Consider the following 24145-nt stretch of genomic DNA (forward strand, 5'->3'; position numbering starts at 1 on the left):
TAATTAATGAGTTAAAAATACCTTTGACACGAGTTTACTTTATAGTCGTACGAGAGTCCTAATTTTGTCTTTTTAAACAATACTAGAGAATTTAGGCGTTCAAGGTCGTTAAGATTAACCACCCTGTCGTTCCCTCCTCCCTTCAACCCCCAGCCACTTCTTCAGTCCCAGTGGTAGAAGTACTTCTGAAACCCGGAGATGGGCGATAGAATGTTTTTCTATAGTAAGTGGTTTTTTTTTTTCCTGTTTGTTTTTACCTGATGGTCAACTGCTGCTCAAACACTGCTCATATACAGAACAAATGAAAATGCAGGTTATTTTGAATTTTGTGAACCAGCCAGGGAATCCTCCCGTAGAATATTTGATTCTAAGAGAAGATGTGGTGAGTTTCGAATAACGAAAGAGAAACTTAGCATACAACTCATTGGTAAGGGACACTGTGGATATTGACCAAGCACCCGGTTGCCTAAAATCCCTAAGTTTAATGGCAAGACATATTTAAAAGAAAGTGGGTTGTTATGGGTTTTTGTGGCTCCCTCTTATTTTCGTCTTGATAAATATTGAAAAACCCGAACCAGCCCCGTTCTTACTTTACCTTGCTGTTATTTTCCAAAAAGAACTGGTTTTCTTCAAGGTAGGACAAGATAGTCCAGGCACATCAGTATTTATTTCACATTTCCATTTATTCCTGTGAATAAAAATGGACTTTAACAAACTTGAGCAAATTAAAAATATAAAATAGGCGATTTTACACATTCCTTTTTAAAAAATTCAGAAATACTACACTTAGGATGTGTATGTTTTGTTTCTTTTCCTTACTTTTTAAAAAAGAAGTTGGCTTTTATTAGCAGAAAGATCATTAAATTTTGTGAGTATTGGCCTCCAGCATTTAAGTTTTACAGAACACGTGAAAGTTTACTGGTCTTTCACCAGCAGGGACGTATGATTTTTATGCATCGGTAATTCTGAAAATGAAACAGTCACTCCACAAATGCAGGACATTCCACTTATAAATTGTGTGTTTTGTGGGCTATTTTCTTATATAAAGCAACCACCTTGGAGATGGAATTTAAAGTACAATTAAGCAATATTCTCACCTTTATAATCTGCCCATATATAATTATTTTCTTGTTTGGTTCTTTGGGAAATAACACGGGAGGCTTTGTGGTGTGAGTAAATCCCTCGACCCAGGTATTTTTAATACTATAATTTACTTGGTGATATAATCAAGAAAAACAAAATATGCCTTTTTATAATTTTCAGCTGTTTGAAATTAATGTTTGAAGTTTAACTTGGCTACAAGATGCTTTTGTTTTTTTAAATTAAAATACTTTAAAAATTGTATAAAAGTATGAATTTATGTAACTAGATACTTTAGAAGAAGATAACATTATCTTTTAAAGTGTTCATTTAATTGAATGAAAACTTTTGATAAAATTTGAAAGATGTTTTCAAATTTCAAATGTTCTTTTGTCTATCTTACAGAAGAGTTTTGGGGTATCTTAATTCTCAATAAAATGGGGGGAAAACACTGGTACATTAAATCTTCTATCATTATTCAAAAATAAGAGAACACTGTACTTTAAAAATAAAACACAGGTTTTATCTGCATGGAAAATTTATTTCTTGTGGAAGAGCTTTAGTCTTGACCCATTTTTTACGAAAAGGAGTTACTGTATTCTTTAGTTCTTTCTTTATCTAGTATTTCTCTAATTAATAATTGTTCTCCCAAATTGATTTTACTCGTTTCTTCTTTCAGAACAATGTTTGTTACAATGATGATTGACAGTTAAATAAACAGACAGATAGATGCAAAGATACAGTGTCTTTCTGGGGAGCCAAGAATTGAAGAATCCCCCCCAGAAAATAGTTTTATTTTTTATTAACCTGACCATATTTAAAAGATTAATAAAAGGGTGATGTCTTTGTCATCTGCTGTCTACTCAGGACTAAAAAGGTTTGGAAACAAAAAGTTAGTATTTATCACACAGGACTAAAACATTTATCAATGCTATTGATCTCATAAATAGTATCACATACTATTTATGACATATGGCTTCCTGTGTCAGGAAATTCTCCATTGTTAACACGTTCTTTGCTCATGTGATAAATAACTAAGAAAGGGATAAATTCAGGAGGAATAGAAAGACTTCAGATATTTGTAATATGGAATCCAGCCAATCCACAAAATGCCTGTAATTATAGGGAAAATTTTTGAATTTATTTTTATCTTAGTAGAGAGATATTTATCAGAATTTCAAAAGTATCCTTGACCACCCCCCTTGAGAAAAGGTTCAGAATGTTGAGCTAGCGGCTTGTCGCTATAACATCTAGATGAAAATGCAGGTTTTGTCCATATGATGCCCAGCTCAAACCAAGAACTTTAAGTTTTCATATGGAGTTTTGGCAGTGTATAACATTAAGGAGACATAGTTCTTTAAATAATGGGCCATCTTAGCCATCTTTTCTCCGAATCTAGAGCCCCCTTTCTTTAGAACATTATACTTTCTTGTTTCCTGTCCCCCAGTCTTTCCTACCTTCTCCCTCTGAATTAGCCAAAGAAAACCTCATGGCACCCCTGACTTATGGAGGCACAGATAATTCTGACTCTATGAGTAGAAATGCAGTACTGCGATCCACTTAAGAATCGATCAATATATGTTCATACAAGGGGGTCCATGTCAGAAATAAGTTATTAAAGGAATATTGTGCTGTCGATAAGGGATTTTATTGATTTAGGAACTCAGGACGCCAGTGTTTTTTAACAATATTGTTTGTGAGAAAGTGATGAATCATTTCCAATCAACCACGACAGAAATCATGTTGTCAAAGCCCATGTTTGCTGGTACTATTCCAGAAGCTTCTCCACAATAGACTCCAATTTCTCATTCTTCAAAACTTTCCCAAATCCTGAAACAAAGGCAGAGTTTAATCTGGCCACAAGCAGAAGTTGAAGGAATGATAACACAACCTCTGAATAATGAACATCTTGTCAGAAAAATATGTCTCATCTCCAAGGAAAGGGTGTTGGAAGAGACATGAGATGGCAGGGAGATTTTCTGTCACAAGTTTGAATTCTTTCACAGCAGTATGTCGCTGTGTATGAAGCATATAGAAGTATGCTCAAGAAATGAGGAAGGTTTGGAGACAATGGAAAGAGAGAACTGCAGACAAGGAAGCTGTTCAAACTAGCTCACTTCTCCCCTCGGTACTCCGCATCCCACACTAATGACAACGCCATATAAAAGACAAACCTTTTCCAGATGCTTTGGCGGATTTACTGGGTTTTTTTTTTTTCTCTTATAGATGATAACTAACTTTCGATTAGGGCTTTACAATTTAAAAAGCACGCAACATTTCATTTTCACAATAATCTTCTAAAGTTGCTATAATAATAATTACTATTGTAATTGTTCTTATGCTGATTTTTATAAAAAAGAAGACTGAAGCACAGACTCTTTTTAATCACCCAAGTAATAAGTGGCAGAGCAGGAATTTTTAAATGCAAACCACTGAAGCCCCAATTCCCTGCTTTTTCCCCTCGTTTTGAAATTACAATGGGATATAATAACATATGCATATTTTAGTAGTTAATAAATTATGTTTGCTTTTTTGAGTAAGAGCTTGGAGAAATGTAATGTGCCATTTTGTGTATTCTTTAAAATCCTTTGCTCAAAGAATTTAAAGTTTTTATTTTTACATGCATAGGCTTATAATACATTACTCGTGCTGTTGTGAAATATTTAAGAGAAGAGGAAATATAATCCTTCTCCATGAAAATAAACTAACAACCAGGCTAGGAGCTGGTACCAGCCAAAGCATTCTGATTGCTCCATTTATTGTTGGTGGCATTTGTCAAAGTTGGAGATTGGAACAAAAGGGACCAACATCAGGTAGATTTAGCTGCGAATCTGTGCCATCCTGGGCTCCAGAGGGAATCAGGGGGACCTTCCTCCTCCTGTCGTTTCCTTCCACTCCCCACTCAGTGCCTTCAGAGGGGGACAAGAATTCAGCCTGGGCTGTTAATGTTTGGTCTGTAATGTGAACGCTGACCATTCCCAGCTTACAAATGGAAGAGGCGAAACAAGGAGTGGTTGTCAGACATCGACAACAAATCAAGAGAAAATGTCAGAAACTTCCCAGGATGCTGTGCACTTGCTTCAGACGGCTTTACAAGGCTACTTCTCAACTAAATTCAAAGACGAATGTCAGAAAAAAGAACCTTTGCAGCCATTTTTATCTCAAGGACTAGGCTCCGTTTCCAACACAGGATGGTTTCTCACTCATACAGCTTATTTTCAACAACAGATGGGTCTATAAGTGAAAAGAGACTTCCTCATTTGTCTGGTGGCATGTGGACTTCTTTAATTTTCCATGTGGTTCTGATTGTCACGGAGGGACCACACGACATGAGTGCAATTTCCTCTGTAATGTGCCACCTCTCTATCAGCCCTGATGCTCAGGCTTCCACGTTTAAGACACAGACGTCCACCCGACCAGCATGAGGGCCACAGAGCTTTGTGGAGATCTGCCAAAATAACAAGCCGGCATTTGGGAGAGGGTAGTGATAATGCGATTTCAATTTCATACCATCTGTCCCCAGATTTCTTTCACTACCAGGTTGGTCGATGGCTTTGGAGAACAGTCAAAATGCCAGAGTTCTGGAATGCTCTGCATGATGTTGAAAGGAGCAGGTATCCCTGTGAACGCCATGGCTGGTCTGCCATGGGGAAGGAGAACAAGACTGCTGTCTTCCATTAACAGATGTACTTGAAAGTCCAAACGAAAGCCGAGTTAAAACTTCAGGAGCTGGCTTTGTGTCTGAGAGACTGGGCAAGAGATGTTGGATTGCTCCACCGACAAGAGAGAGAATATAGGCAACCAAGGAAAAGGTTGTAAAAGTTATGCTGGAATTTTTCTCAGCAGGGAACATTCTTTGTTCTTGGGAGAATAAAGCCTTTCTACCTACAGTCAGTCAAATTGTAATCACCCTCCAACCTTCCTCCAGCAAGATCTCACCATTTCAATAAGAACCTTAGCCATATATCAAAAACAACAACAAAAAAGGCTTTTTTTGGCCAGTGAGTCAAGAGATTTTTTTTTTTTTTTTTTTTAATGGTGGATTATTTTACACAAGCTCTTGAATGATTATTTTCTTTACTCCCAGGCAATCTGGATTAATTGATACAATAAAGGTCTGGAAGCCCTAAAATGTTGGTTCAATTCCCAACTCTGACACAAAGAAGCTTAACGACTTGCAAGAGAATATGTAGAAAAATCAACAACAATTTTCCTATCTGCAAAACAGGGTTGGGGTGCCACTGGGATGTTGTGTGGCATTTAAAAAAAAATTGTGTTCCAAATGCTAATTATTCACCAGTTGGCATTCCAGATTGCATCTCCTGATATCGGCAAGTTGATTGCTAAAAGGACGATGATACTGGTTTAACTTTTAAATGTGGGTTTCAGCAGTATAAGTTTTCAAAGTCATCAGAGAAACAGAACGTCAGAAGTAGAATAAAACCCGAGGCGAGAAGCATGATGCCAACTCCTCTCATTTTGCAAGGAGGAAATCAAGGCCCGGAGAGGTTAGTGACCCGGTCCAGGCCACAGAGAGGGCTAGCAGTAAGTCAGGACAACAGGGCTGAGCTTCTCCTTTGATCTGTATCACCTTCTATGAGCCATGTTGTTTTTTCATGTGTCTGCTTTCTGTGATGATTCCTGGGGGAAGGAATTCTCATGGCATGGGTTTTTCACAGATCTAGATGGGTGATTGGGGGGCAACGTGCAAGCACACGTTTTGATACAGCTGCTTTCCCATCATGTACAACACTCATTCCTTGATGACAGAATTGCCGGCATCTCCTATCAGTCGCTGAAGTCTTGGGAGGCATGAAAATAAACAAAGCCTGACATCTCTGTTCCCGTGTTTGACCTGTTCACCTTCCTGCCACTTCCAACTTGACTTCTCTCTGAGTGGCCTCCATGTTATTTAAGTCAGCAGGAACCTTCAGGAACCAGGCAGCATGTGCTGAGGCTGCCAGAGGAATGACCATACGGCTGGTGCACGTGGGTCTGAGTACTTTAAACTCCAGAGATGGCACAGAACGAACTGAGGCCACTGTGAAAATCCCTTTTAGTCCTGAAATTTCCAGGTGTTTATTCCCTCCCTTATTCTCAACCACTTCGTGTCCTGGAATCACGAAGGTTCTCACTCTGATATTTGTTACTTCTTGAAGCACCTCAGGAGCCCACTTTATTCAGGCATGTTCCAAGAGACAGCTTTAATAAGAGCATGGTAACTCCTCAAAAAAATAAAAAGTGAATCCAACTTCTAGTTCATGGTGAATGACACTAACAATTCTACCTCATATTCATTTGAAAATGCCCGTTTCTGTATGAATGTTCAGGGCTGCATTTCCCATAGTAGCCTCAAAGTAGAAGCAACCCAAACAAGTGTCTGTCAGCTGATGACTGGTGAACAAAATGTGGTATATCTATGCAATGGACTTTTACTCAGCCATAAAGACAGAGCACGGGCATATGATCAAATATAGATGAACCTCAAAAAGCTGTGCCAAGTGAGAGAAGCCAGACAAAAAAAAAGACCACGTGTTGTATGATTTCATTGACATGAAATGTCCAGACAAGGCAAATCTACAGAAACAGAAAGTAGATTAGTGATTGCTAAGGGCTGGGAGTGAGAATGGGGAGTGACTACAAATGGGCACAGTTTCTTTCAGGGTGATGAAATTGTTTTAAAATTAGATTGTGGTGATGGTCACACAACTCCATAAATTTACTAAAATCATTGAATTGTACACATCGAATGAGTGAATTTCATGGTATGGAAATTATATCTCAATAAAGCAAAAACCATGCAACAGATGCCCTCGCTCTTAGCATGGAGGATGTTTTTGGGGTGTTTTTGGGGGCACTGGCCTGGTTCAGCGTTAGGGTTTCCCTCACTCCACACTCTCCCTGGACAGCCAGTGGTTTCTAGTCAGGGCAGGAATGACTGACATGACACAACAATTTACAAAATCAACTGGTTGCCCTTGTGAGGTGAAGTCTGACAAAAGCCTCAGTTCAGGGACAAATGCACTCAAAAGGAAAAAAGCTCATGGCAGTGGCAACAATTTAGATCTGCAATTAAGACACTTAAAGTGTTTAGAGCTGACAAGGAGTTAAAGTAAATGTTGATTCAGTTGTAAAATTTTCAGCCATAGCCTTGCAAAAAATGGTCTTGCACAACTGCAGGGTTTTATTTATTTATGCATTGTTATTGTCTTTAAAATATTCTCTCTCTTTCTTTCTCTCTCTCTCTTTCTTCCAGAAAATTTCCAACCCGCTCTTGGGACCCTTAGCGGGGAAGACTGGAAACAGGTCTGAAAAATGCATTCAAGATAATTTCAAAAATCACCCTTTAACGAGTACCATATTCCCTCCAATTTTCCCTTATATGTGATCCACCATTTTGCAAATACTGATGTATAAAGAATGCATTGAATGTGGCAAAAGTTGAAGATAGCCCCTGTGGATAAGACCTAATGGACACCATCCTGAAATAATACATACAGCTCAGCCTCCAGACATGTGTCTTCAATTTAAAATAATTCAGCAATCATGTTCAACCAAAACCTGATTACACAAAATGGGACTTTTTAACTCCCAGACTTGGATCAAATTTTGAGGCCACAAAAAAAAAAAAAGAGGGGGAGATAATATGTGCCATGTTTATATACTCATATGCTCCAGATACTGTGATTAAATGATCCACACACGAATGTAACTGTTTCTTGGAGCTTATCAAAGCAAAATTACTATTTTCCACCTATAATTATTGGTCTTGCCTTTATGAGAACTTGTGGGAAAGTCCTGGGCTGAGATGCAAAGGAAAGGGAAGGACGCTGAAAATCAGTTGAATTCCTGGATCAGAATATCGTGGTTTCCAAAGCACTGAACTGGGTCTCATTCTCTCCTTTCTTGGAGGCCCAGGAGAGAGGAGACCGATTGGGCAGAGTGGGCTGCCTCTGGGGTGGCACTGGATTGCCCTGCACAAGTTGTGGTCCCCAGAAGATGCTCTGTCGTCCCCTTTGATCTTTTACTTTGTTGCCAGCTGCCTCCCTTCTCCCTGATCCACATGGTTGGTTTCCTTTCTTTTAGGCAAGTTGGACCTCTGCCTGTATTTTGATTTCTGGGATTCTAATCCTTCTCCTTTGATAGACGGCCCAATACTTCAACGGCTACCATTTATCAGAACTTATTACTTCGAATCCCTTTGATCAGGAGAAACAGTAGATATAAAAGTGTTTGGTGAATACCAAGCAATGGTCTCTAGTGATAAGATTGTCATAGAAATACAAATGCCCAGTTCAATTTGAATTTCATTTAAGTAACAAATAACTGTTAGTATGTGTATATCCCAAATAAGGCACATAACAATGGTCTAAAAATTAGGCAGCATAAACCTAGGCTTTTGGTTTGTGTTTTGTTTTTTGATGACATATTTCAGATGGGTGGTTTGCTTTCCAAATCAGTCATGTTTCTGTTCTTCCTTTTGTTTACAGGTCTTGAGGGTATTTTATGAGTTAAAAGAAGAAAGCAGGATTTTGGGTACTGGCCAAGGGGAGAGTTCCTATTGCTTTGGATTCTGACTTTGGAGCCTGAATTGGGGGTGTGTGTGGGGGGCGAGAGTAGGAGGGTCAAGTAAGCTCTGGGGGAGTGTGGCTGGTTGGGGGCTGCTGGTGTTCTTGGGGCATCCATATACCGGTTTGTTTCCAAAAATCTGTTACTAAAAATAAAAGAGCAAAATTTGCAAGTGATTTGCTTCTCCCCTCCACCCCCCCCCCCAAATTGGAGTGGCTTCAGTATTATCTCTTTAATAACTTCATTTTTAATCACTTGTATACCGGGGGGAGAGAAAGGTGGCTTGAAAGCAATGTTCTGGGAATCCCAGGTAAATAGACAAGGCCCCCAACCACCTGTCAGTCATATGAATATCAACTGTCAACATGCGCTGGGGCAGAAGATGAGGCTGAGATTTGCTGCTCTCAGCAGATGATTCCAGGAGGGGAAACCCAGAGTTGAACTTTCTCAGCATTCCAAGGTGCAATTTCCTGCTGTACGGTGGACTCCAAATGTCCTTCGGTTTCTTAAAGTCACAAATTCAAGAAGAGACGCTGTCTTCCCTTCTTTCTCTTCCTTTCTTCCTCGATAGAGCCAAATTCATGGTTAGGGTCTACTCTGTGTCACACAGGCGTGGCGTCTGCCCTTGAAGAGCTTGTAGTTCAGAAAAAGAGGAAGAGCATTTTATGAGGAGATTGAAGGTGGAGGCAACTGACAGGGTCGGCAGGGGTCAGGGAGAAGCTGGGCAGGGAAGACAAAGGCAGCATCATGCAACAAGACTAGGGGAGGAAACAGGTTCCTGATAGGACTTACCACTGGGGAGAAACCAACCACAGCAGGTACATCAGGCACGGGAAATTTGGGGGACCTGTGAAGCTTTCAGAATATGGAGTCCTTGCCATCCCCTGGTGGGTGGGAATTGTCTCTTTATATCAACCACGGAAGGGCTGCTTTGAGACATTGTTCTGAGCTCTACCTGGGTTCTTTTCTCTGTTGCAGCCACATTTCAGAGGACAGGGGAGAACAGCCTTAGTTTTGCTTATTTAAAGGTCAACGGAACGTGATTTTATGTGGATATCCTGGGTCTTGGTGGAGGACTCATTTCATTCGTCCTTATATGAGCCTTAGTGATTTACAGGTTTTCCTCCCTCTTTAGATTATAAGTCCCTTGAAGGCAAAGATAATATTCCATTAGTCTCTGTCCCCTAACAGTGCTTTGTAGTGTCTGATCCATCATAGGGACTCTGTAAATGTTTCGATGCATAAAGGGAACAACAACAACAAAAAACCATTTCTTTTGTTCCGTTTAAAATATCCCTAACTAGTTTCTACGGACATGTTATACGTAGATATACCCTAAGAAAGAGTCTTTTGAAATTATGGCTTGAACGACAGATCGAAATCAATTTCCAAATGAGGTTTTTGGTAGAAAGCACTACACACACACACACACACACACACACACACACTACACTCACTTTACAGCAATAAAAAAGTCATTTGTGAATTTAAGAACTATAGAATAACAATAGATAATCCACATTCAGGTATATATGTTTCTAAGGCCAGAGCATGAGTACATGAAACACACAGGTCATCTTCAAACCACTCAAGACTTGTGATGCTTCGAAAGTGAAAAGTCTGCTGATCTGTGAGTTTTGCCTCCTTTGTTTTGCATATTCAGTCCCTTTTTTGGGGAAAGCAAAGAAGCGAGTCATGGACAATGTATTCTTCCTTCAGATCCAAGGGGACATTGTTGGTAAGATGTGAAATTGTTTTTGGTGTGCTACTAAGAAAGGCAGAAGTGTCATGGAAACATCCCATATTCAGAGACATTAAAGTGTGGAAAAATGCATGTCTCAGAATCTATGAACTATGGATGTTTCTGCCTAATGGTTGGCCCAGGGATTTGCATACTGTAGGTGGTCAATAAATATTCGTTGACATGAGTGAGTAAATAAAGATGACAAGCAGAAATCCTTGGGTTTTCTAATGCTCAGGGTCAGTCTCTGAGAACGGTGGACCAGATCTCTTCTTGATGTTTTAAGGAATCACTGAGAAGGGGCATGGCTCTCTGATTGGTAGAAACAAAACAGGACATAAACACACAGAGAAAAAGGTTGCAGACTGCATCCTGCCAGCCTACCCCCAGAGGAGTTGGGCCTTCTGTGTTGTTCATGAAAGGATAATGAATTTTTCATCCCCACTGTCCCCGGCAAACAGGGATTTTTTTTTCTCTCTGAACAATCAAAGGAGGGATCGTTTTGTGCAAGAATCACACTGAAGTGTGTAAGAATGTGCGAATGAGTGTGCATAGGTGAAGGAAGGCAGGTGGATAGAAATACACAACAGAGAATTAAAAATTCCTTTAACAAAAGCCTGCTGGGTTTAACACACACATCAGAACACAGCACACACTTGTGACTGAACCCACAGATCTCAGACATGCAGCCTGCAATTTATCCTCTCCGTGATAAATACGGGCAATACTGAGGTCATCTCCTAAGTCCCCCATCCCCACACCCCACATATAGCTGACTGTTCAACAGAGCTTGTCAGGTGGCTGCAGGTAAATCACCTCCAGATCAGAGCGCCATGTACACACGATGTTCAGAACTTTGGCAAAGTCCAGGGACAGAGAGCAACGGGTCCAGAATACAGGTATCCCTTCATAGCCTGTCCTACTTGAGTTTTGTGTTTTGTTTTGTTTTCTTTGTCCACCAGTAATGAGGCTATATTCTCTAATATGGACCTCCTCGTGAATTGGCTTGTAGTTCATCTTTTCAGGGGTAGGGGGTGGGGGTGGGGGTTCCTACAAGAGAACCAAGGAGCCATTTCATTTAAGAATAGAATTCTAGTTGTGGAACAATGACCAGCCTTTTAAAGTACTCTTTTTTACATTTTTCTATGCTTATGCTAGACCCGCCTAAGAGCATTTCAGTTTTCAGGAGTCTCACTATTTTCACCCAGCAGAGTGTTAACCAAGGCCAGAGCTTAAGCATTTGATCATTGTTAGGCTTTGTCATGAAGGATTTAATTAAAGGATTTAATCACTGCATGCGATTTCAGTGGGTATTACCTTAGGGCCTGGCACAGGTTTTTGAACCTAATACCCACTCAACTAGTACGTATTGAGTGAATGAATGAACACACAAATGAGTGACGTGGAGAAGCACACAACTCCTGCACCACAGGTTAGGATTTTTGAGTATATCTAAATTTTCTGTTTCCTGACATACATTCTGAAGACTGGATAAGAACTGATCTTCAAAAAATACTGAGGGGTGGTGGATTTAACAGAGATTTTCAAACTCTTGCTTGTGATTCCTCTGGAAGAATTTTGAAATTCTCTACCCTTGTCACACATGTAGGTTGGCATCTAAACTTTTTCATCACAAATTGCAACAGTTACGAAGGACGTATTTTCTGACATGTTTTAAATACTGAGATTAAAAACTAAACTGTTACATTACTCTTTTAAATGTACCCACCGAATCTAGGTTCCATAGCTGTTTGATGCCTTTCTTACCATTTTTTAAACATATGGCAAGAGATTCTTGAAATTTTACATTTCTCTATATTCATAAATGCATTATTTACTTTCTCCTCCCCCTCCATAATTTCATCCTAATAAAATTTATTTTTAAGTTCAAAAGTCTTGTTACTAAACACTTCGTTTTACTTCTTTGCAACAAAAATATGTAAATGATTTAAAATGAATATTTTTATTCAATGTGCCTGTAACACCACTGATATTTAACAAATAGGCATCTCTTATAAACTTTGATTTAAATTACTAAACATGAAAAGTAAAAGTGACTGAACATTCACCACTTAACAAGATGGAAGAGGCACTTCGTTAAAATTAGAATCCAAGTAAGGTCCATACATGGCAACGGGTTGATATGTCTCAAGTCTCCCTTGGTCTTTAAATCCCTCCCTTCCTCCCCCCTTGACCTTCCTCTCTCCCTCCCTCCAATTTATTTACGATATCAGATCCATTTCCCCTGTATTTCCTATAAATTATTAGTTAAATCCAGACACTTGATCAGATTCAAGTTTTTTGGCAGTAATATTTTATTTTAACCAATAATATGTCATTTGTGCATCTTTCTTAAGCTTTTAAATTTGGCTGTACCTGCCTTTCAATCCAAGCTACGTAGAAGAGTAAGCAAACATCTTCACACCGAGAGGATGGGGGACAATGGTGTCAAATAGGATGCACCTAGATGACAGGGCAGGAAGGATCTGTGTGGGACGCAAGGGGTTCCCTGGGCATGTCCTCACACATCCTTGCCCAGTCTCCTGGCAACGGGAACCTGAGGCAACCCAGTAAAGCCAAGGCCATCAAGCACTCGGGTCATCCATATCAAAGGTCTGAGCATCCCAACAGGTAAAGAATCTAGCCACCTGAGTCGCTGGCCGATGTAGGGGGCACATGGGAAGGGAAGTGGAAGTGGGTTTCAGTCATATCTGTTGTCCTAAACACACATATCGCCCAAGACAAGCATGAATTCTCTCAGTTCAGCATAACTGGCCCCTTTAAGAAAAGCAAGACACTTCCTGGGCCATAACTTGATTCTCTCTGGGTTCTGTAAGTCATGTTGCTTGGTCCTCCCGTCATATCCTTTCCTCCACACATTCTCCCTTCTCTTTGAGCTTTTGCTGGCCACACCCTAAGTTTTTAAGAAAAAATGTAAAGATGACTATTTTAATAAGTCTTGTTATGTTCTTGGCCAAGGGTCATTGATCTCCTGCTAGCTCTTCCTCATAAGTTTAAAAATCCATTCCGCAAGTTGCACACGAGCGAGCGCACAGAACCTAGTTAGTGGGTGTACAAACTAAATACATTTTCAACTACTTGGATAAAATGTTTTGTAGCAAGAGGGAGACCAAGAATAAAGTGTGGAAAGAGATATGAGGTTATAAAGGGAGTGAGAGAAAGTGAAGGGAGGCCAGAGAAATCTGTGCTTATAACCCGTAGAGGATCATTATTCCTTTGATCCATTTCCTCACAGGTATTCAAATGGTTTCTGTTTCTGACCTCATGCAAAGGGCTGTTTCCTGGGGTGTCATTAGACTAACGCTCTCATGTTTCCAGCAGCCCGGTTAGGTCAAAGACAGGCATTCCAGAGGGATACCTGAGGGTTCTAAGCTGAAGACCAGCTCTCCAGGACTGACTGAAATTCTTCACTATACCTGGCCTCACTGCCTGAAATTCCACGTTAGGAAATTACCCTTGGAAATAATAAGCATCCCGTTTTGTCATGCCAGCACCCCTGAGAAAAGTCTTGCAATGAAGTCTCACAGCTGCCCAGGCCTTCCCTCCTACTAGGAGGTGAGACCTCGTGCCAGGAGAGTGGAAACGTGAAGAGTAATTTTGGGTACAGACCACTTTCTGTGTGACTTCCACGTCAGGGCTGTGTCAGAGTATGGCGGCCCTGGGAGGAAGGCAGAGCTCTGAAGAGGCAGCGGAAGAGACAGATCTGCTGCTCTGTACTCCTACTAGGGTTGAGCCCCACCAGCTCTAGGCAGAGGTTCTGGACTGGAGAGTTTAGGGCATGGGTCATCTTCTCAGGGAAGTGAGCCAGATCGACTAGCTTTTGAATGAGCTAAGCAAATGTAATAAATAAACCAAGAATCTAGGGGAATGTAAAATAACTCAGGGAATTGAAATATAGTATCCCAAGGTTTTCCCCCAAGATGACAAACACTATTATTTTTAGGAGAAAGAACATTTCTTGCCCTTGATAATATTAAAAGAGCAAGAACCTTTGAATAAATGACACTTCTTCCCAAGAAAGAACATTCACAAATTTATAATCACGCACACACACACACACACACACACACACACACACATACAGCACGTTATATTATTGCCCTTCTATTTCTGAGTCTGTAAAAGCTTTGTTATGAACTGGTATTTGGAAAGAACTGGCTTAGAAAATACAGTTATCACTTATAGTTTCTGAATGTATCTCATGCTATGATGCATAAGCAGGTCAGAATTATAGGGAGTAGCCAAAATGAAGTTGAGAAAGTTGGGGGGAGGGGCGGGGGCGGTGGGCAGGATCATTGAAGGCTTTATGTTGCAAACTGAGGAGTTTGGACATTATTATGTAAGTAATGAGGCAGCTCAAAGAGGCCTGAGAACAGAGTGGTTGGATCAGAGACGCTTGATCCAGGCTACGTGGGTTTAAATCCTAATTTGGCTGCTTAGTACTGTGTGAAATTGGACAAGTTACTTAGCCTCTCTGTGCCTCAGTTTCCTCACCTATGAAATGAGGATGATAGCAATAAGTCCTCGTGTTATGGGACTTTTATGAGGATTAAATAAGATAATATGTAAAGTGCTCGAAAGGTGTCTGTCCCCTTGTAACAATGTTGTTTTACTGGACGGAAATTAAGGGCTCAATAACATGACATACCATACAATGAGCTGCTTTGAGCCATTTCCAGTTTCTAAGCCTCAGTTTCCCCCTTTACAAAATGAAGAGATTACGTGAGATGCTATGAGATCTTCTCTCTCTGGTATTCTCTGGCTGTAGTTACAGTGCAGTGATATGCTTGCATTTGAACTTTAAAATGGGCCTTGGTCCCTTGCCCTGCCCACTTAAGGCAAGAGACTGACAGCCCAAATGGAACCAAAGCTCTTTAAGCAAAAGAGCTCACCTGACTGTCAAGTGTAATCCAACAAACTCTCATGAGAAGCCATCTTCCAATTCTCAGGGGAAAAAAAAAAAAAGCAAAGCTGTCTGATAGCTTTTGAATTTACACAAACCAGGTCTCCTCCCACCCCAGTTTTTGAGTGTCTCAAGCCAAATGAATTCTCAATGTCAGCAGAATCTTACATATGTTATGCAAAAGCATATCACTGGAACCCAGAGGAATGACATAAATAATGCAAATTGAGCATCCATCTTAGCCCTGGCCAGATGAAGTGGGGGCGGGGGCCACAATTAGCTAGTAGAGGCCTGGCAATGGTCACCGTGGCAATACAATCTATGAGAGGTGTCTGGCTAGACCCACACGTTTGCAGGTGGAAATACAGTACTTGATGCAAGAAAAATTGTGATGGGCTGTGACACAAGGTAAGGAGACAGAAAAACAGAGACGCAGACAGTGGGGCAGAGAGAAGATGTGCTCACAGAAGGGGGCCAGCATTGGCTTGGAGCAAGGACAGAAAATGGAAGTATCACCCTTTGAATTCTCGCCATGGCACCCTGATCAAGCTGTTGATTCTGTTTGCGCCTAAATTACAGAGGACTGTGAATTACACTTGGAAATTGTCTGGGCCCGTCCCTTAGCAGATGGGAAAACGGTGGTGGCAAATGAAATTAGCAGGCTGCCTTGTGGAAAGAGCTCCTTTGCCTTTCCTCCTCGATGCTTTTAGAGTCTGCATGGGGTATAAATGCCAGAACCATCACTGGGAGGTATTTCCATCATGAACCAAACAATCATTAAAACAACAACAACAACGACCCTTTTCCCGTTTGCAGATTTAAGACACAGATTTCTTTTCCAAGAAATTGCGGACTGGTTTTAACCTTGGAGGTTTGGGTTGGAGTAGGTGTGAGATGAGGCTGGGAGATTTCTCCTCCCTGCCCATACTGTCCACCCTGAACTACAGTATCCCTTGAGAATTCAGCCCTGGGCACAGATGGAACAGCAGAAATGAGCAGAAAATCAGCCATCCCGCGAATGAAAGCCTGTTCCCTTACCCTTTAGCAGGAGGCATGCTGGCCAAAACTAGTATTTTCTACTGAAATAGCAGCTAACCATGATTCCTTGGAGGATTCCAATTGAGAGATGGCGCTCAGGGAGCTCCAAACAGCCAGCACAGCAGCCCCCCGCCCCCCAGAAATCACCCTCCTCTGAGTAGCAGGCTTCCGGGAACCAGCTAGGGTTTCCATAAAATCTGGGGACTTGGGAAACCCTTTCACTAAACTTGTACCCTAGAGGGAGTCATAACCCAGCAGACAGATACTCAAAATCATAATAATCATTATAACAACTATAATAATGATGATAGTCATACTAGCTATACTCATAAATATAAGTGTAATAAAGGCTAACACTTATTTAATGCTTATCGTGTACCCACCACTGTGTTTAGCACTTTATATGCATTTCTCATTTATTCCCAAGACAAGACTTTTTGGTACATAGTATTATTAGCTTCACTTTAGAGGTGGTGAGACTGTGATGCAGGGAAGAGAAATGTCTTGCAAAGGTCACGGTGGTAGATTGATCGCCAAAGTGGTCACAACTCTTCACTCTTCCCAGTATGCATAGTCTGCAATGTGACTTTGCAGCTTTGGGCTGGTCTCCTGGCTTGATTTTGGCCAATAGAATGTGGCTTTGTCTCTAGTGTCCCAGTCCTGAGCCTAGACCTCCAACACTTCTACTCTTTCTCTTGGAATTCTCCCAGGCTGTCAGGTGAACAAACCCGGACTAGCCTGCTGGAGGATGAGAGACCACGTGGAGCAGACAGAGATAAGCTGTCCCAACTGAGACCATCCTAGACCAGCCAGCCTCCTGCAGACACGTGAAAGAGTCCAGATGAGCTCAGAGGAGTCTGGCCCAGATGAGCAGAACCACCAAGCTGATCTTCTGCCCAATGAGTCATAATAAGTGGTTGTTGATGTAAGCCACCAAATTTTGGAGTGTTTGTTATATAGCAATTAATAACCGAAACAATGACCCAAGTAATGCTCGCATTCCAATCAGGTTTCTTTACCCCAAAGTCCTTTGCCTTCTAACGTCCAATGTCTAGTGACACATTCCCATATTCTCTGTCTCACTCACAAACACTATCTTCTCCAATTCCGCCTTTCTCTTTCCAGTAGGTTCCAGTAGCAGATACTTCTGTTTGCCCACTGATATTCATTTGCTGGCAATATATATAGGGATATATGTAGGCATCCCAGCTCTGGAGGCAAATCTTGATTGACAAAGCCAGCAGTGATGACTGCAATTCCTTCATTGGCTGTTGAACAGGACTGAACATGTGAGCATTCTGGACAATGAGATAGAAGGGTAGGCCAACTGGAGGAAAGCTTTGGGGAAGGATTTCTATTTTTCTGAGGGCAGAATCACCAGAACAGACAGTCTTTTTCCGATTTTGTTTGTTGTCCACTACCTTGCAACAATGAAGGGGGCCCACCTGAGGCTGAAGGTAACACTGAGGACAGCAGAACATGGACACGGAGATCACTGGGGCCACGGAGACCCTGAGATAGAACCGTACTTGGGGTCCATACTGTTTTTCCTTTGAATCTTCTCTTTTGTTTAAGCATGTTTGATTTTTTTTTTTTTTAATTGTAGCCAAAAGCATCCTAATAAATAGAGTCCCAATTATCAGTTAAAATGCTCCAGCCATCTGGTTGTTGAGTCCTTTATGCCTACAAAAACGGAAAAGCCCTGTGTTCCTACCAGAACCAAACTAAAGGTTCGGAGGGCGCTGACGCTGTTTCCCAGAAGGCAGGCTCCAACGTCGTGGAGCCATATCTGCTCCTGTTGGCGGACTTCAGCAGGGAGTGGCCCCTGTGGGACTTAGGGCAGGATAACTGCAGGATGGGGGGAAAGGGAGGAGACAGTGGGGAAGTTCTGGGGAGCATGCCCAAAGTGTGGCCAGAGATCCAAGATGACAACAGATGTTCAAGCGATGGGTGTTCTTGGAGGTATTCTCCCTTTGGTTGGTATGGACTTTTCCTCCCCGTACCTCTCCTCCCAGGAAGCACATGGTATGTGCTTTTATTCAGCAAGGGCACTCAATATACTAAACGACTGGTATGCTCAGCTGCAGATCACAACAGAGGGCTACTGCAGTGCTGGGGCAGGGTCTGGGAGGCCCCTGTGTTTGGACCATGGGGAAGTTGGGGGTTGTTGTGGAGAAGGAGGTCCTTGAGGAGGGGTCAGGGCAGAAAGCATAGAAGAGGACACTATGGGACAGGACAGTGGGCGTTTCCTAGTTTGGATGAATTTCCCAAAATCGAATACAAATTTTAACAACTCGTCCAGCCATACTGGGGCATGGCAGACTAATCTCGTATGTTCTACATTCTGTGTGCATCTGTCTGCTCTGCCAGCTTGTGTACCCCAGAGGCCAGAGGCACGGCGAGACGTACTCATTTGCATATCCTCAGCTCTCAGCACAACCCCCAGCTCACAGGCCAGCACAACGCAGTTGGATGAACCGAGCGGCATCATCAATATAAATCGCTGAGACCCATTCTCTTCATCTAGTCCAGAGTCTGAATAAAGAGAAGCCTGACTGGTCGCAGCCATTTTTCCCTGAAACAAGTCTTTCTTTGGAGCAGAGTTATGGAGAATTAAGGTGACCTCTGATGTTCCGACCTCCTTCGCCCTGAGGTAGCTCAAGATTAAACTGTCTCTTTGAGGAGAGCAGATGGCAGAGGAAGCTGGGGGGAGAGCGCAGCCCCCTGTGTCTTGCAGGCCTCGGAGCACGCTGCGCCGGAAGCTGCCGGGTCTCCATCATCATTAGCGATTCAACCGTTCTCATTTGACTGAGAAAGGGCGCAAAACCCTGCCCCACACAACCTTGCCCTGCGGAACTCCTAAGACAAACCTGGCATCCCAGAACTTGGGCTCTGCCTTGTTCTCGAAGGCACGGCTCTGTCCTATTCATCTTTCTCCCAACACCAAGCATGGCAGGGGACCAGGGGCCATCTGCTGAGAGCACGTGAGAGGGAATAAATACATTAATGCATGAATGCATGAATGAATGAATGAATGAATGAATGCATGCATGCATGCATGAGGGCACCCTCCTTTGCAAGCAGTTTTGGTATAGAGAACATGAAATGAACTTTGGAATCATATAAATTTGGGTTCACAGGCAAGTTTTGTCACTTAATGTCTATTGACTTCAGGCAAACGCCTTAATTTCTGTAAGTTTCTGTTTCTTGTGTACAAACAGGTACAATAAAAGCAACGCCAAGGGCTCACAACTCATGTAAAGTGCCCAGTGGAACACCCAGAAGTGCTCAAAATTGTAGCTGCTCCCTCTCATCTATACTCGTTTCCTTCATTTCATCGTTGTTGTTTTAATATTATCATTGCCATTCTTCTTCTTAAACTCACTACTCAGAGATACTCTTGGCATGTTTTAGAACTGCCTTGTTTGCGTTTCTTCCCCTAAATAGCGTCCAGATAAATCAGCATTTAAATGGTCTCTCTGCACAGTCTTTGTATCCATGTATAGCCATTTAACTTCCATACACAGAGGAGGAAGATCCTTTTGAAACCAGCCTATGAGAGGACGTCATGTCCAAATACCATGGGTACCACTTTAGTTTATCTTCTCCCTCATAATTTTTACTGAGCACAGGCACAGGGCAAAGCTCCTTGTTACCCTAATCTCCACCACAGCCAGGGAGGTGGATTCCGACAGAAGCCTCGTCTTATACATGAGAAAACTGAGGCTCAGAGAGGTGAAGTCAAGGAAATGCAAGTAGCAAAGCCAGCACCAGGAACATGTTGGTTGTCTCCCAGCCTCCATTCCTTCCTCCCCTCAGGGGTAGCACACTTTTGGGTTTGGTGCTATCAGCTCCATTCCCCACTCCAGGGAGTGACTAATTGCTTTGAACCAACCACGGCAATCCTATTTCTTTTGCCCAGTGATTGGCTCAGATAAACCAGACTGTAGCCAATCAGTGCAGGGCATTCCCCTAGCCAATACCCTGTTTCCCCGAAAAGAATACCTAACTGGACAATCAGCTCTAATGTGTCTTTTGAAGCAAAAATTAATATAAGACCCGGTATTATATTATATTATATTATATTATATTATATTATATTATATTATATTATATAGACCTGGTCTTATAGTAAAATAAGAACAGGTCTTAATTTTTGCTCCAAAAGATGCATTAGAGCTGATGGTCTTGCTAAGTCTTATTTTCAGGGAAACATGGTATATTGAAGTGACTGACTCTGCTTCCCTGGCTGGGGGAGACCAGATCTGTCACTTTTGCCTTTGTGGGACCCTAATGGGGAAGCCCTGACTGCAGCTCACAGCCACCTTGCAGCCTAGAGAGGAATTATGGAATCAATCTGCAGATGCGGCCAAAGCAGGAGAGGGAGAGGAAAGCCAATGATGCCCTGGAACCCTTGGAGCATCCAGCTCAGAAGCCTGCACTGCCTGTGGTCCAATATCAGCCACTCAATTTCCTTTGTTATCAAGCCAATTTGTGTTGGTTTTTCTGTTACTTTGAATCCAAAACATTCTAAATGACCCAGCCATATTCAACCCCCCATCTGTCTGACCCATGAAGAGTGTGCACCTCCTATGTATACACCGCTTTCCACTGGTCGTCTTGAAACGGCACACCTTTATCGGCAGCCTGGAGCATCACTGTGTCTCAGCCAGGATGCAGCCTTTCTGGGGCAGTTAGTTCTCTGGCTGGAAGGCAGAGGCCCCAGGAGGTAGCTGGTGGACACTTAAGGTCACTCTTTCAAATTAGTGACTGGAGGCCATCAGAACAAAGCGGATGGCTATTTCTAGATCCAAGGTAATGAAAACCTCTTCTTGGGGTGACTCCAGCCAAACAAGGCTTTGGAGCAGGGCAGACTTGAGTGGGGACTAGAAAAGCAGACAGCTGCCGTGTGGCTGCTTATCAGGCCTTGACGTATTGAACATGGAAAAATGCTAACCTCCTCCCACTGCAATCTAATTTGTACAAGTGCTTAGCGAGAACACGGAATTTATCAGAGCTTGAAGTACAAAATATTAAAAAATAAATCACTGCTAGTAAAATCGTAGAGCTATCAGGAGATCCATTTGAGAAGACAGTTAGCAAAGGCAATCTGAGGTACATTCATCAAGCTTTGAAATCATGGAGGAGGCCTCATCCACAGAGGCTTCCTTCTAGCCAGCCCTAGAGAGTCCTAGAATTTAAGGCTGAGAATAGCTGAATCCTGACAGCTAGGAACCAGAGCATTAGAAACTTTCATAAAGTGTTTAAAGAGATAAAAGAAAATGACAGCCCAAGTATGCGACCGAGAGGATGATTTTCTTGCTTTCCCATTACCTGGGCTCAGCCTTCTTGGGGGCACCTGTGGTGGGGACTGCTTTCAGTCTCTCCCCCTGCAGACCTGTCATACCCGAGCTTCTAAGCCCAGCTATAAAGACAATTTCCCAGATGTGGGGTTCAAGTAACTCTGACAGTCAAGAATCTTCTGTATTGGGTCTCAAGTCTCCCTGACTGCCTGCCATTGAAGGAACCCTGTTGACCTCACTGGGAAGGGTCCAACCTTCCTGCTTATCCAGTGTGACCTTTGCACAGGACTGGGCATCCTAAATTCTGACTGATCACTTTCTCTGTTCATGCCTTCAGCTTCCTAAAAAGCCTGATCCCCTTGGCGTCTGGGTTGACCCACCCTACCAGTGTGTAGTGTCACACGCAGGGCTAGTTTCTGCAGCCCTGACTATTTCTCCAGGCCTCTGAAGGGAGAGGATGCCAGGCCAAAGCCAAGGCTAAGACCCGGCTCTTTCCTCCTCCCCCTGCCCCATACTGTGTGAGAGGGAATGACCTTGACTCATTTGTGTTAAACATTTTTTTTAAATGAGGCAGTATAACAGGATGGTTTAGAGAGCAGTGCTTCTCAAATATTTGCGGTGAACGGCCAGTGTGTTATACTTTCAACTTTTCACAGAATAACATGGGGCTCTCTCCGTATAGCTCACATGCAGTTTGCACGCATGTGACTCACAGTGCACACTTGACAGCCCTGAGCTCATCTGTACCCCATTTATGGAGATATGCCCATTGATCATGCACTTGAACATCAAGGCAATGGCAAATTATAAAAGATTCCCGAAGTGTCCTTCTATTTAGGTTCTGTACTTCTCCCAGACTGGTTCACATCTACAGTTGGCACTTGGGATAACCTTTATTTACACGGGGGTGTCCAAACTTTTTTCAACGTTTTTCATCAAGGGCCACATGCAGTAAAATACACAAAGAGCCGGGCCACTCACTCGAGGTGAAGTATGTATTGCCTCACCTGGTTTATTTAAGTAAACTAAATATACTTTTGGAATTTGCTGTGGGCCAATAAAAAATGGATCGTGGGCCGCAGTTGGCCCGTGGGCCACAGCTTGGACACCCCTGATTTACACCAACGTTTCTGAAACTGTGGTCTCTGGACAAGCAGCTCCAGCATCACCTGGGAACTTGCTAGAAATGGAAATATTAGGCTCCCTCCAGAACCTAAGGAATCAGACACTCTGGGGATGGAGCCCCAATATCTGGACTTTCACCAGTTGTCTGGGTGATTGTAGACCAGTTTGTAGAACCACCACTCAAGTAGTTGGACAGTGGAATGAGCTAACAGCAACAGATATATGTCAGGAGACTTTTTTCTATTAGGGCCTTAAGTATCATTCAAAGGCAATGGTTATGACTGTTTTAGTGACTACTGAGCTCAACTTCTTTAAGCTTTGAATTACACTTGCTCCAAAGTCAATGAGTAGTACATTCCATAGAAATATACTTATAGATTCATCTTAACCAAGCCCACAATTTGCGTTTCCAAAATTAATCTTTAACAGGTTTAGGAGTGACTGACCATTTCATATTTCATAGCTTCTCCTCACTGCACTCTTATCTTTTGCACCATTTTCAGCAACGCTTCAATGGCAGCACACACAAAGAGAGGCTCAGAAGGAAGAAATACTAAGGGAGAAAGCTGAGGCTCGTGAGAGCAAGAATCCTGAACCCCCTGTCTGTCTCCCTAACACCTGGCTTACTATAGACACCTGGTCGATCTTAATGGAGTGGATGAATGAACAAATGGAAGAAAGAAATTTGATAAGCTAGAACACTTTGCGAAAGGATGTCCTGAATAATTGAACTTTCTTGTTAATTGGCATATCCTTTTAGCTCTGGTTCTTATTTTTAAAACACTTCCTGAAAAAGGGCATTTTGTTTTTCATCTAATTTAAATTTCTATTAGTTGCAACCCAAATGTCACCTGACTAAATGACAGGCTGCTCAAAGGTGAGGAAATAATTGCACAAGTTTCTCAGGTCATAAAATAGTAAAACTGAGCATTTCATTTTTGAGCATTTCATTATTAGAAATGAAGTTTATTGGAAATCACATGCAGAGAAAAGCAAGTAAAAGGGTTATAGCCCATGAAGCTTGGCACACATACGCCATTATTTGGGGTGAAATGTAATTATTTTTATTACTAATACTTAAATTCAGCACACCCGCATTGGGCATTACCATGAGCAAAATTGGTAAAATGGTTCTGTAACAAGCTCAGAGTTGTTAAGGCAGGATTTATCGTAGAGAAATAGGAAAACCAAGCAAAGAAAATTATAAAACATAAAAAAATATTGAGAGAAAAGTAGAAACATCCACCACTGATTTGCATACATAGGGTCAAACGGCTGAAATGATGGGCTGATTCTTCATCTAAAACTTCACTGGTACAGTGCTAAGACAACCCACTGATTTGAGCAGTTCAATCTTAAATGGTC

General features: G+C 42.0%; 2 long non-coding RNA genes across 12 annotated transcripts in view; one reads left to right on the forward strand and one right to left on the reverse strand.

The window, feature by feature from the left end:
• The window catches only part of LOC148758328 (uncharacterized), a 228676-nt gene extending 219927 nt beyond the window's left edge, over positions 1-8749 (forward strand). For 7 of the 10 annotated variants that reach the window (XR_016021046.1, XR_016021038.1, XR_016021044.1 and 4 more), the window contains 2 exons: positions 154-223; positions 7337-8022. This is a non-coding gene — a long non-coding RNA (uncharacterized LOC148758328). Of the gene's footprint in view, positions 1-153; positions 224-7336; positions 8023-8166 lie in introns of those variants that run through there. The other 3 variants (XR_016021045.1, XR_016021040.1, XR_016021047.1) reach the window with 3 other exon arrangements.
• The window catches only part of LOC141573211 (uncharacterized), a 221010-nt gene that overhangs the window by 14724 nt on the left and 182141 nt on the right, over positions 1-24145 (reverse strand). For both annotated transcript variants that reach the window (XR_016021050.1, XR_016021051.1), the window contains one exon: positions 596-688. This is a non-coding gene — a long non-coding RNA (uncharacterized LOC141573211). The remainder of the gene's footprint in view (positions 1-595; positions 689-24145) is intronic.

This window comes from Rhinolophus sinicus, chromosome 4, assembly GCF_057876585.1.
Source record: "Rhinolophus sinicus isolate RSI-liver-muscle chromosome 4, RSI-T2T, whole genome shotgun sequence".
NCBI classification, from domain to species: domain Eukaryota; kingdom Metazoa; phylum Chordata; class Mammalia; order Chiroptera; family Rhinolophidae; genus Rhinolophus; species Rhinolophus sinicus.